Raw genomic sequence first — 15,106 nt, forward strand, 5'->3', positions numbered from 1 at the left:
GATTCCCTCCCTGCACCTGCACGATTGTTTGGTGGAAAAGCGGATCTAAGATCGAGTAACAGCTTCTGCTGATACTCCTGCATAAGTGCGTCCCTTTCTATGGCTGGAATTATGTCACAAAATTTGGACTTGTACCGGGGATCTAATAGTGTGGCAAGCCAGTAGTCATCATCACTTCTAATTTTGAGAATACGAGGGTCATGTTGGAGGTAGTGCAACAAGAAGGCACTCATGTGTCTTGCGCAGCCATGCGGACCATGTCCACGCTGTGTTTGTGGCATAGAGGTGCTAACTGTTCTTTCTTCCTCTGACATCTCCCCCCAACCTCTTTCAACTGAAATTTGACCAAGGTCTCCCTCATCCGCTGAGTCTTCCATGTCCATGGACAGTTCGTCCTCCATTTCTTCATGTTCTCCTGCACCTTCCTCAACATTTCGCCTGCTACCATGCGCCCTTGTTGATCCCTGTCCCCCATGGTCCCATGCCTGCCGCGTTGGTGATGATGAATGTCTGGACCTTGGTGATGTTGTTGTCCCTTGCGCATATGAATCCTCCTGTAGTTCCTCCCCTTCCTGTTGTCCCACACCCTGACTCCGAATAGTGTTTAGCGTGTGCTCCAGCATGTAAATGACTGGAATCGTCATGCTGATAATGCCATTGTCAGCGCTAAACATATTCGTCGCCATGTCGAAACTGTGCAGAAGTGTGCCTAGGTCCTTGATCTGAGACCACTCCATCAGGGTGATCTGCCCCACCTCTGCATCTCGTTGGCCCAGGCTATACGTCGTGACGTATTGCACCAGGGCTCTGCGGTGCTGCCACAGTCGCTGTAACATGTGGAGAGTTGAATTCCAGCGTGTCGCCACATCGCATTTCAGGCGATGAACCGGCAGGCCGAAAGACTTCTGGAGCGATGCAAGTCGCTCAGCTGCGGCGCTTGAACGGCGGAAGTGAGCAGACAGTTTTCGTGCCCTGTTCAGAAGGCCATCTAGGCCGGGATAGTGTGTTAAAAATTGCTGGACGACAAGGTTCAACACATGAGCCATACAAGGTACGTGTGTCACCTTGCCCAGGCGAAGGGCCGCACCCAGGTTTGCAGCATTGTCGCACACGGCCTTACCAGGCTGCAGGTTGAGTGGAGACAACCATTTATTAAACTCGGACCGCAGAGCTGACCACAACTCCTCAGCTGTGTGACTCTTATTCCCAAGACATGTCAAGCTAAAGACCGCCTGATGCCGTTGCGCTCTGCTGCCAGCATAGTAATGAGGGGTGCGTGATTCCTTCTGCGCAGTGAGAACGCTGGTGGCCTGACCAGGCAGGCTTGGGGCGGAGGTGGAGGACCCAGATGAGGTGGAGGATGCAGAAGCAGTGGCGGAACTTGGACAGACAGAGGATTGACACACAAGTCGTGGGGACGGCAAGACTTGTGCAGCAGACCCTTCACCATCTATCACCATAGTTACCCAGTGGCCAGTCAGCGACATGTAACGTCCCTGTCCATGCTTACTGGTCCAAGTATCGGTGGTGAAATGCACCCGTTCACATACAGAGTTTCTCAAGGAAGCGGTGATGTTGTGTGTGACATGCTGGTGTAGCGCGGGCACACCTTTCTTAGAGAAGTAGTGGCGACTAGGCATCTGGTACTGGGGCACAGCGACAGACATAAGGTCTCTAAAATCCTGTGTGTCCACTAGGCGGAAAGGCAGCATTTCGGTAGCCAACAGCTTACAGAGGGATAGAGTCAACCTCTTAGCTTTGTCATGGGTCGCAGGAAGTGGCCTTTTATTTGACCACATCTGAGGGACAGAGATCTGGCTGCTGTGTGTAGACGGTGTTGAGTAGGGTGTCCCTGGAAAAATGCAGGTTTGTGAGGAAAGTGCAGGCGGAGACATGATGTTGCCTTCATCCAACGTTGGTGCTATCGATGTTTGAGAGAGCTGTACACAATCACTTGTTTCCCCTTCCAAACCAACTGACGACCTACCAAGCAAACTGCCTGTTGCGGTTACAGTGGTGGAAGTTGTGGGTGGAAAAACAGGTGTGACAGCTGTCCCCACAGTCCTAGAAGATGACGAGCACGCGGATGCACTGGAAGGGGGAGGCGGTGGATGGTTGGCTCCGCTAGGCCGCATTGCAGCACGGTGAGCTTCCCACCAGGCCATATGATATTTATTCATGTGACGATTCATGGAAGAAGTTGTCAAACTGCTGAGGTTTTGACCTCTACTAAGATAACCATGCCAAATGTTACAGATCACATAATTTGGGCGATCTTTTTTTATGTCAAAAAAGGACCAGGCTAGGCAAGGCTTAGAGGCCATGCGACCTGTTGATCCACCCCGAATAATGCTCAGAGGCAGAGTGGTGGCTGAGGATGCAGTTGTAGACGTGCTACCAGTGCTCCGACTGTGTCCAGGAAGGCGCAAGGTTACTTCGTCGTCGGTTGCATCCTCCTCCACCGCCTCTGTTGACCTCCTCGAGTGTCTGACTGTGGGTTGACAGTAGGTGGGATCTAGAACTTCATCATCAATTGTTGTGTTTGCACTCCCCTCCCCCTCAGACCGAGCCTCTTCTTGCCCTGACCGAATATTTAAGTTGTCATCCCAATCGGGTATCTGCGTCTCATCTTCATCAATATGTTCCTCATTGTCTATAACCACAGTTGTTGGAAAGGCAGCATTTTGGTAGCCAACAGTTTGCAGATGATGAAAGTCAACCTCCAAGCCATGTCATGCCTTTCTAAAAGCATGTAAAACACAGCGAGGGGACTCCAACCACAGTCTCCCTCGTTTCCACTAACTGGGCCACACACACCCCACTTGACTGGCATCAGTTGACCCAATTTTCAAGATGAAAAAGATGCTTTGCATGAAGCACTCTCAAAAATATGCTTGCCTTTCCCGTCCCCTGGCTGACCCAGGGGAAGAAAAGTCATCTGAGAGCCATGATTTGTTCATTTTGGTTCTTTTAGAAACACAGCGAGGGGACTCCAATCACAGTCTCCCTCGTTGCCACTAATTGGGCCACACACACCCCACTTGACTGACATCAGTTGATGCCCCTTTTCAAAATGAAAAAGATGCTTTGCATGAAGCACTCTCAAAAATACACGTGCCTTTCCCGTCCCCTGGCTGACCCAGGGGAAGAAAAGTCCTCAGAGCCATGACTTGTTCATCTTGGTTCTTTTAGAAACACAGCGAGGGGACTCCAACCACAGTCTCCCTCGTTTCCACTAACTGGGCCACACACACCCCACTTGACTGGCATCGGTTGAGCCCCCTTTTGAAAAAGAAAAAGATGCTTTGCATGAAGCACTCTCAAAAATACGCGTGCCTTTCCCGTCCCCTGGCTGACCCAGGGGAAGAAAAGTCCTCAGAGCCATGACTTGTTCATCTTGGTTCTTTTAGAGACACAGCGAGGGGACTCCAACCACAGTCTCCCTCGTTTCCACTAACTGGGCCACACACACCCCACTTGACTGGCATCGGTTGAGCCCCCTTTTGAAAAAGAAAAAGATGCTTTGCATGAAGCACTCTCAAAAATACGCTTGCCTTTCCCGTCCCCTGGCTGACCCAGGGGAAGAAAAGTCCTCAGAGCCATGACTTGTTCATCTTGGTTCTTTTAGAGACACAGCGAGGGGACTCCAACCACAGTCTCCCTCGTTTCCACTAACTGGGCCACACACACCCCACTTGACTGGCATCGGTTGAGCCCCCTTTTGAAAAAGAAAAAGATGCTTTGCATGAAGCACTCTCAAAAATACGCTTGCCTTTCCCGTCCCCTGGCTGACCCAGGGGAAGAAAAGTCCTCAGAGCCATGACTTGTTCATCTTGGTTCTTTTAGAAACACAGCGAGGGGACTCCAACCACAGTCTCCCTCGTTTCCACTAACTGGGCCACACACACCCCACTTGACTGGCATCGGTTGAGCCCCCTTTTGAAAAAGAAAAAGATGCTTTGCATGAAGCACTCTCAAAAATACGCGTGCCTTTCCCGTCCCCTGGCTGACCCAGGGGAAGAAAAGTCCTCTGAGAGCCATGTCCACATTGTCAGTGGACAGACATGTGTGCTTATCTGCCAGCCGACCCCCAGCAGCACTGAAGACAGGTTACGAGAGAACGCTGGCTGCAGGACACGACAAGATCCCCAAGGCGTACGTGGCGAGCTCAGGCAATTTATCAAGATTGGAAGCCTAAAATGAGCAGGGCTCAAGTTGCACAATAATGGAATCGATGTTTCCTTGCATATACTCATATATCTGTGTCTCCTCCTCTTTTTCCTTGTCCAGCTCTTTTGTTTTCACATGAGTATATGTCCTTGTCACTTTCCCATGTGTTGTGAGTTGTTTGTGACCTTTTGGACACCTTTGAGGGTGTTTTCTAGGTGTTTTTATGTGTTTGTGATTGCCTGCCATTGTTTCCTATGCAGTTCGAGTATGGTTCGTCGAACGTTCGACGAGCCGAACTCGAACGGGACCTCCGTTCGGCGAGCCGACCTCGAGCCGAACCGGGACCGGTTCGCTCATCTCTACTCCTGACTTCTCCCACTTGCCTGAAGGATACTATTCAGGCAAGTGGATGATACCTGCTAGAAAGCAACTTTTGTGGGAGTGAGTCTAGTGTTGGCCAGCTGGAAGGGGGACCTCAGGAAGAAAAAGTATCTGCCTAGTTGAGAACACAAGAAGAGGAAAGTTGCTCTAGGATTAGGGTAGTATAAGGGATCACAAAAAGTAATCTGGGTGCATGGTCCACAGCATAACACATTGACCCCTGTGGCTCTGTATCAGGAAGTTGGAGGTTCACCATATCTGTTCTTTCTGTGTAACGTTCACAAGTAAAGTGCCGTCTCCTGGAATTACTATGTATATGTCTCTGTGTTATGCAGAAGAGAGTGTCAAGTGTACTACCTGCTACCCTTTGTACATACGTTTATTCTTCAGTAAAAAGAGCTCTATTTTCATCAATTTCTCTGGCTTCCTTAACCTGGGGACAAAGGAGTTTGAGGTTGTATAGAGTGTGAACAGCCTGACTATGAAGGTGTCCCCAGTAACCAGTTAGGTCCATATATATTTGAACAGAGACAACATTTTTCACATTTTTCTTCTGTAAATTACCACAATGGATTTTGAACAAAATAATTCAGATGCAGTTGAAGTTCAGACTTTCAGCTTTCATTCAGTCAATTGAACAAAATGATTGGATAAAAATGTGAGGAACTAAATCATTTTTTAAACTCAATCCCTTCATTTCAAGAGCTCAAAAGTAATTGGACAAATTCAATATTTGGAAACAAAATGTTTCTAATACTTGGTTGAAAACCCTTTGTTGGCAATGACTGCCTGAATTCCTGAAGTCATGGACATCACCAGATGTTGTGTTTCCTCCTTTTAATGCTCTGCCGGCCTTTACTGCAGCGGTTTTCAGTTGTTGGTTGTTTGTGGGCCTTTCTGTCTGAAGTTTATTAGGTTGAGATCAGGTGACTCGGCCATTCAAGAATATTCCACTTCTTTGCTTTAATAATCTCCAGGGTTGCTTTACTTTATGTTTTGGGTCATTGTCCATCTGTATTATGAAACGCCGATCAATCAGTTTGGCTGCATTTGGCTGGATTTGAGCAGACAATATGACTCTGAAAACTCCAGAATTCATCCGGCTGCTTCTGTCCTGTGTCACATCATCAATAAACACTAGGGACTCAGTGCCACTGGCAGCCATACATGCCCGGCCATTACACTGTATCTGCCGTGTATTATGTGATGTGCTTTGGATCATGAGCTGTACCATACCTTCACCATACTTTTTACTTTCCATTACATAGGTCTGCAAGAAAAATTTTTTCGTGAGCTGTTTTGGTTACTCCACGTAACCTTTATGTTTTTGAGTGCGCTGAATCTGAAAATGACCTCCGTTTTGTCATAGGAAATCACGTTTTCTGACAATTTAGGTAACTATGTTAAATAAGACAATACCTCAAAATAAATGAAAATACTCATAAAATTAATTTTTCATTACAAATATTTCATGAAAATCATTTTTTTAACTGCAATGAGCTCACTAACACACACTAAAGTCAATTCTTCTTCCCTGTGAGGCTTCTCTTGGTACATTTACGCTTGTGAGTAGCATCTGTAATGTCTCTCTGAAGCGTCCAACAGTAGTCTGCCATCATTGTAAAGCTCCATCTTCCCTGGTATCTTCTTTCCATCTCTTTAATGTCCTGGTGGAATCGTTCACCTTGCTCTTCACTCACAGTTCCCAAATTTTCAGGAAAGTTGTCAAGGTGGGAATGGAGGAAATGCACTTTCAAACTCATCGGGCAACCTAAAGCTTGACATGCTTTCAGCATTCGTCCGATTTGTTTGTAGTCAGGGTCTTTGTTATTGCCTAAAAATTTCTCTATGACCTCTTTAAATGCAATCCACCTTTCTTTTTGAGGATGTTTCATGGTATTGATAAACTCTTGATTAGCTTTAACACTAGAACTACTGAGGTAGTCATTTTGACTACTTTGCACCATGTATTTCTATATAGGTGTCACGAGTCCAGTAGTTTTAGTGTTAAGCCTTCTAATGTCTGTCCGACGAACACACCTTCCTTCAATTTTGCCTCAGACAGGCCTGGAAACTTGGCGACCAAATATTTGAAGCATTCTCCATCTTTTGGAAGTGATTTTATGAATTGCTTCATCAATCCCAATTTGATGTGGAGAGGTAGTAGAATAAATTTATAAGAGGAACCAAAGTTTCTCGGAGGACATTTTTTTTCACCAACTGTGAGCACCCTCGGCTGCCAATTCTTTTTGGTCCAGTGATTTTGTAGGTCTCGACTGTCCCAGACACAAAGAAAGCAAGGGTATTTGGTATACCCAGCTTGTTGCCCGAGCAGCATGCACAAGCCTTTCAAATCGCCGCACACTTGCCAACCGTGGACTTCATATTTAAGTTTACAAAGAACCAATTCCAAGTTCTCGTAGGTTTCCTTGAGGTGGACGGAATGAGCTACAGGGATGGAAGCATAAAAACCGCCGTTGTGGAGGAAAACTGCTTTGAGACTTCTTTTTGAAGAATCTATAAAAAGACGCCATTGCGCTGAATCATATTGGATTTTGACTTTCAAAACCCTAAAAAAAAAAAAAAAAAAAACATTTTGCATTTTGTGGCAAATCCTGACGTCCAGGATTTTTTTCAATATTGTTTTTCATTTTCAGCACACCAAACTACATGGAAACTAGATGAAAATAATCAAACAGCTTTTTAGTCGCAGACCTGTGTTATTCTGGCAGATAGTAGAGATTGATCTTGGTTTCATCTGTCCAAACAATGTGCTGTTTTTTTAAGATTTTTTTTATCAAAATCCAATCTAGCCTTTTTATTCTTGAGGCTTATGAGTGGCTTGCACTGTGCAGTTGAACCCTCTGTATTTTCTTTCATGCAGTCTTCTCTTTATGATAGATGTGGATATTGATACCCCTACATCCGGAGTATGTTGTTCACTTGGTTGGATGTTGTGAAGGGGTTTCTCTTCACCATGGTAATTATTCTGCGATCATCCACCACTGTTGTCTTCCATGGGTATCCAGGTCTTTTTGCATTGTTGAGGTCACCAGTGCTTTCTTTCTTTCTCAGGATGTAGAAAACTGTAGAGTTAGCCACTTCTAATATTGTAACAATTTCTCAGGTTTTTTTCTGTTTTCTCAGATAAAGAATGGCTTGTTTCACCTGCATAGAGAGCTCCTGTAACTGCATGTTTACTTCTCAGCAAAAACTGCAAAATGTAAACACCACACATAAAATCAACACCAGGCCTTTTATGTGCTTAATTGAGAATTAAATAACAAAGGAATTGCCCACATGGCCCACGAAACAGCCTGAGAGTCAATTGTCCATTACTTTTGGGCCCTTTAAAACCAGGGTGGCACATATAAAGGAGCTGAAACTCCTAAACCCATCATCAAATTTTAATGTGGATAACCTCAGATGAAATCTAAAAGTCAGGACTTTATATATTTTATAACTATACCTTGAATATGTTTCAGTAAGAAGGTAAAAAAACAAAATTTTAATTAAAAAGTATAATTAGGCAGTTGACAGTTAACACTGAAATGCGTTATTGTATTTTTCAGCGACATCTATTTTTGTACTGGCGGGCTGGTGTGTTGATTCACATACAATCCCTGAGTGAGGCACGTTTTGGATGGCTTCCTTGTTTTCATGACAATTAACCACAGGAATGCCTGCTATACCCATGATGTAAATTACAGGTATTAGCAATGTAACAGCCTTAGAAGAGCATTTGCCTCATACAATGAAATCATTAGTATTCCACTGTACTTTTGCTAGACTTTAAAAATGAGTAATAGAAAGAGTAGGCGATAAGAAAGTTGTTTAATCCTTGTAGACTAAAGCTTTTACATATGAGACATTTTATTAATTTAAATATTAAACAACCCTGTAAGAACGCTTCTGCCAAAAACTCAATTAACTGTTTAGTACCGTAAATCATGATTTCCTATGCTATCATTCAGACACTTGCGCTATAAAACATTTATTAGTAAAGCTGCTAATGGCATTTACAATATGCAATTTCACAAGTAAGCATAGTGTAAAGCAATTGTAGGTCATGTGCACAATCAGATTAGAAATCACACCAGTGGTCTAATTCTACCAACAATCTGCAACAGATTTTTCTACAGCATCTACAGCATGTGTACCTTAAACCCAACCTTTAGTTGTAGTTTTTGTGCCAAATGTACATTGGTGAAACCAGGTTTTAAGATGAAAGATAGAAGTCTTTTCTGTTTTTCTAAAACTGCGCCACCCCTGTCCATGGGTTATGTTTTTATTGCAGCTTTTTATGGACTATGTCTTGTTTTGCGGCAATACAAGACACAGTCCATAAATTAACGTCACACTTTTTGTGAAAGCAGACTATTATTCCCCAAACTCAGTATCTCCCTATAATGCATGATATTAAAGGGGCTGTGAAGTTGTAGCATGGTGGATCGTGACCTGCAACCCTCTGAAGACATCCTTGTTTCCATGTCTGTCTTTGGGTACCATGCTACCAGCTACCACTCGGTGACACTGGTCCTGGCCTCCCTAGCTAGAGCTGGAAATTTTAGGTCTGTTGTGGCAGAGCTGAAAGGGTTGGAGAGAGTGGTGTGTGGAGGAACAGGCAGAAGAGTGTGCAGGGTGAAGTCAAGGTGACTGGAACGGACTACAGCTCTACAGCTTCAGTGAGGTGAATAGAGAGATCCGAGAGTGCCCCCTTATCAAGCAGGCAGCTGTTAATACTGCGGACAGCAGTGGAGTCAGTATTGACTGACACTGTGCAGAGTCCTCTCGTTTCCACAAAGACATGCCAGTTAGTCTAGCCATGGACTGATTGGAAAACCAAGGAAGAAATGAAGCACCCACCCCCATCCTCATTGGTAGCCGTAGCAGAAGAGTCGGGTTGTACTACAGGTTTAATTCCTGTTGTGAAGTTTAGCGTAATGCTTGTTATCAGTAACATGAGTCGGTGTTCTAAACATATATTCAGTAAACTTTGTGCAGATTTTAACCATTATGGACTCATCTGTAGTAACACGGAATGTAATACTGCACGGTGTGAACAAGATCCAGCAAGGACAGCTGAGAAGTCCCGCTGCAACCAGGTAACACCTCTACACCCACTCCACTATCCACTCTCTTCCCTGTGTCTGTAGCATGCTGGGGTGGGTGGAGGACTGCAGTCCTCACCCACAACTACCGCCACTGGCTACTTTACAATGCCAGTAAGTGAAAATTCTGACTGCATCTACAACTCCTCTCTTTTCCCAGACTCTGACTCCTTGATCAATGGTTAATAATTATTAAGAAATTTACTATAGTATAATGGTATTATCAGGCTTTTTCTCACCATCACACATATAATAAGGCTAGTTAGAACATAAAACATTTTTTTAATACAATTTATGTTCAAATAACTTTTCTAAATACCAATAGAATTTAATTAATGAATTCTGCAATATTGATAACAGATATATTTTTTTTGAAAATCCTGAGGAGGTACAGTGGGGGAAAAAGTATTTAGTCAGCCACCAATTGTGCAAGGTGTCCAACTTAAAGGGAACCTGTCAGGTCCAATATGCACCCAGAACCATGAGCAGTTCTGGGTGCATATTGCTAATCCCTGCCTAACTATCCCTGTATCTAGTAGCACAGATAAAGGGATCTTTAGAAAAGTATTTCTAAAGATCTTATGTTGAATGCTAATGAGGTCAGGGACTAGTCCCCTGGGCGTTAGTTTCCCTGGCTAGTCGGCTCCATTAGCATGTTAGTACGCCCCTGTGGGTGTGCTAACATGCTAATGAATGTGCAGCATCAGAGGATGGTCTCTCTCGTCTTTCCGCTGCCATAGCCACCCAACACTAGATTTCAGCTCAGTGCGCATGACCCCGGAGTTTGGGTCATGTGCACTATGAAGCCAGGTGTACACGTCATGGCTTCAAACTCATGTAGTGCGCATAACTGGAAGTCCGGGATCATGTGTACTAAGCTGAAGTCCAGGAGTCAGATGTGATGCCAGCTGAGAGATGAGATCATCCTCTGACACTGTACATTCATTAGCATGTTAGCATGCCCACAGGGGCGTACTAACATGCTAATGGAGTAGACTAGCCATGGGAACTAACACCCAGGGGATTAGTCCCTGCGCTCATTAGCATATGATATTAGATCTTTAGAATTACTTTTCCTAAAGATCTCTTTATTGATGCTAGTGTATACCGGGACGGTTAGGCAGGGATTAGCAATATGCACCCAGAACTGCTCATGGTTCTGGGTGCATATTGAACCTGACAGGTTCATTTTAAAAAGATAAAAGAGTCCTGTAATTGACATCATAGGTAGACCCCAACTGAGCGACAAAATGAAAAAACAAATCCAGAACATCACCTAGTCTGATTTGGCAACATTTTTTTGCAAATTATGGTGGAAAAGAAGTATGTAGTTAACTGAAAATATGCAACATTTCTGGCTCTCACAGACCTGTAACTTATTCTTTCAGAGGCTCCTCTGTCCTCCACTCATTACCTGTAGTAATGGCACCTGTTTGAACTTCTTATCACTATAAAAGATACCTGTCCACAACCTCAAACAGTCACACTAAACACTCCACTATGGTAAAGACTAAAGAGTTGTCGAAGGACACCAGAAACAAGATTGTAGCCCTGCACCAGGCTGAAAAGACTGAATCTTCAATAGGCAAGCAGCTTGGTGTGATGAAATCAACTGTGGGAGCAATAATAAGAAAATGGAAGACATACAAGACCACTGATAATCTCCCTTGATCTGGGTCTCCATGCAAGATCTCACTCCATGGAGTCAAAATGATCACAAGAATGGTGAGGAAAAAATGCCAGAACCACATGGGGGGACCTAGTGAATGACTTGCATAGAGCTGGGACTACCGTAACAAAGGCTACCATCAGTAACACACTACGCCGCCAGGAACTCAGATCCTTCAGTGCCAGATGTGTACCCCTGCTTAAGCCAGTACATGTCCGGGCCCATCTGACGTTTTTTAGAGAGCATTTGGTTTATCCAGAAGAGTACTGGGAGAATGTCATATGGTCTGATAAAACCAAAGTAGAATTGTTTGGTAGAAACACAACTCATCGTGTTTGGAGGAGACAGAATACTGTGTTGCATCCAAAGAACACCATACCTACTGTGAAGCATGGGGGTGGAAACATCATGCTTTGGGGCTGTTTCTCTGCAAAGGGACCAGGACGACTGACGCATGTACATTAAAGAATGATTGAGGCCATGTATCGTGAGATTTTGAGTGCAAACCTCCTTCCATCAGCAAGGGTATTGAAGATGAAATGTGGCTGGGTCTTTCAGCATGATAATGATCCCAAGCACAGCACCAGGGCAATAAAGGAGTGGCTTCGTAAGAAGCATATGAAGGTCCTGGAGTGGCCTAGCCAGTCTCCAGATCTCAACCCCATAGAAAACCTTTGGAGGGAGTTGAACGTCCGAGTTGCCCAGCAACAGGCCCAAACATCACTGCTCTAGAGGAGATCTGCATTAAGAAATGGGCTAATATACCACCAACAGTGTGTGCCAACCTTATGAAGACCTACAGGAAACGTTTGACCTCTGTCATTGCCAACAAAGGATATATAACAAAATATTGAGATGAACTTTTGTTATTGACTAAATACTTATTTTCCACCATAGTTTGCAAAAAAATCTTGCCAAATTAGACAAGGTGATTTTCTGGATTTGTTTTCTCATTTTGTCTCTCGGTTGTGGTCTACCTATGATATGAATTACAGGCCTCTCTCATCTTTTTAAGTGGGAGAACATGCACAATTGATAGTTGACTAAATACAGTACGTTTTTTTCCCCCACTGTACTTTGCCTACCAGAGATGAGAGAATCAATCTGCAATATATCAGATTTGAGTCACAGTTAAGGCCGCTTTACACGCAACAACATCGCTAACAAGATGTCGTTGGGGTCACGAAATTCGTGACGCACATCCGGCCTTGTTAGCGACGTCGTTGCGTGTGAAATGCACGAACGACCGTTAACGATCAAAATTATTTACCTTATCATTGATCGTTGACGATTCGTTCTAATCCCGATTATCGTTGCTGTTGCAGGACACAGGTTGCTCGTCGTTCCCACGGCAGCACACATCGTTATGTGTGACACCGCAGGAACGAGGAACATCACCGTACCTACGGCCGCCGGCAATGAGGAAGGAAGGAGGTGGGTGGGATGTTCCGCCCGCTCATCGCTGCCCCTCCGCTTCTATTGGGCGGCCGCTTAGTGACGTCGCTGTAACGCCGCAAAAAAGGAGGCGGTTTGCCGGCCACAGCGACGTCGCTAGGCACGTAAGTGTGTGAGACCATTCTTAGCGATGTTGTGTGCCATGGGCAGCGATTTGCCCGTGACGTGCAACCAACGGGGGCGGGTGCTTTCAACAGCGACATTGCTAGCGATGTCGCTGTGTGTAAAGTGGCCTTTACTGAAATTCGCAGTTTCACATGCATTTGAACATTTTGCATTTGGATTCACGGTTTGCAAAAAAAACAAACTTGCATGGTTCCATTTCATACATTTCTGAACCATCAGAGTGGGTTAATATCATTTTATGTTCTCTCGTCAATATATTAAAATATATAGCATTTGGGATGAACACTTTTCTTCGTCTCTTTTTTTCACCATGATTATAGATCTGTACGTACAAGAATCACCAAAATCACTCAGTATTGAGCACAAAAAAATGCAAATAGGAGACTTAAAGGGGTTGTCCACTACTAAATCAACCCCTTCTGATCCCACATGTCTCCCCCAGGTAAAATAATAAAGACTATATTCACCTTCCATACCGGTGCGCTTCCAGCGTTGTCCAGGATGATAGTGTCGGGGCTCACGTGGGGTTGTGATGTTGTGCGAGCCCCGCGTCCAATCAGCACCGGCTTCCTTCTCTCCACCTCACTTCCTGTTGATTAACTCGTTTGGTACGAATGTGGGGAGAAGGAAGCCAGAACTGATTGGATGAGGGTCTCGCATGATGGCACAAGCCCACGTGAGCCCCGGGAAGATGAGTCTCGGCACTGCTGGAAGTGCACCGGGCGCAAAGGTGAATATAAGCTTGTTATTTTACCTGGTGGAAACGTGGAATCAGAAGGGGTTGTCTTAGTAGTGGAGTCTCTTATTTGCGGAAAGGAAATTCCCATTTCTATGTGCACAATAACTAGTTATTTTGGCTATTCTTGCATGTGCAGTTGGTAATATATTGCTGGACTCAGTGATAAATACATTTTTATGGTGCTACTATATATTTCTATTCATTTTGAATAATAACATTTCAGCCTCCATTAGGAAGAAATAACTATTTACTAATTCATTTTACAGTATCTTTGACTGCATAATGACGCCATTCCATCCCGTGAGACTTATTAGGATATGCATAAAAATGTATGCCCAGATGGGGAAAAATGTATCATCATACAAGATCATGACTCCTTTATCATCTTCAGCAAGAGGCAGCAACCAGGCAATTATCCTTTTGACCTTAACAGCTGGCTTAACTTTTCAGGTCAGCCTATTTAAGATCTCAGGATGACCACTTGTCTAAGGTTTGTATATACTAAATATTTGCTCCACAGAATGTAAGGCTTCTTGGCTGCATCTTCTTGTCTCTGTTTTCTCACAGTTTTATTTGTTGCTGCACGTTTTCTGCAAATCTTGTGCTAGGGTGCATTTTTTAAATTGGAACAACCAGAAAGCTGCTTAAGTTAGGAAAACTGATTCCTATAATTTCTAATGTTTTACAGATTTGGAATGTGCACAATAAATTTTAAATCTTCTTCCAATCAATTATAACCCCATATAAAGTATAACACTAAAAAGGGTCAATTCATCAAGACTGGTGTAATGTACAGTTAGATCTAGAAATATTTGTATAGTGAAACATGTTCTGGCATTTTAGCTGGTTACCAAAACATATTCAAGTTTCAGTTATATAATCAAAATGGGCTTAAAGTGCAGAGTCTCAGATTTAATTTGATGTATTCATATCCTAATTGGTGTAATAGTTTAGGATCTACAATTCTTTAATACAGTATCTAGCTGTCTCGTTTTCAAGGGGTCAAAAGTAATTAAACAATTATCTCAAGAGATCTCTAATGGGCTGTGTGGGCTATTCCGTCATTAATCCATCATCAATTCAGCAGGAAAAGGTCTGGAGCTGATTCCAGGTACAGTATTTGCATCTGGAAGTTGTTGCTGTGAACCCACAACATGTAGTCAAAGGAGCTCTCAATGGAATGGAATGGAAACAGGACATCATTAAGCTGAAAAAAATAAATCCTTCAGAGAGATATGAGAAATGTTAGGAGAGGCCAAATCATCAGTTTGTAAAATTCTGCCTCCCCCCCCCCGCTTCCCTCACCCCCTAAGGCACGGAAGACAACAGTGGTGGATAATCGCACAATCCATTCCATGGTGAAGAAAAACCTCTTCACAACATCCGCCAATGTGACGAACACTCTCCAGGAAGTCGGTGTTTCAGTATCTAAGCCTACCATAAAGAGAAAACTTC

The sequence above is a fragment of the Anomaloglossus baeobatrachus genome, chromosome 2, assembly GCF_048569485.1.
Source record: "Anomaloglossus baeobatrachus isolate aAnoBae1 chromosome 2, aAnoBae1.hap1, whole genome shotgun sequence".
NCBI lineage: Eukaryota > Metazoa > Chordata > Amphibia > Anura > Aromobatidae > Anomaloglossus > Anomaloglossus baeobatrachus.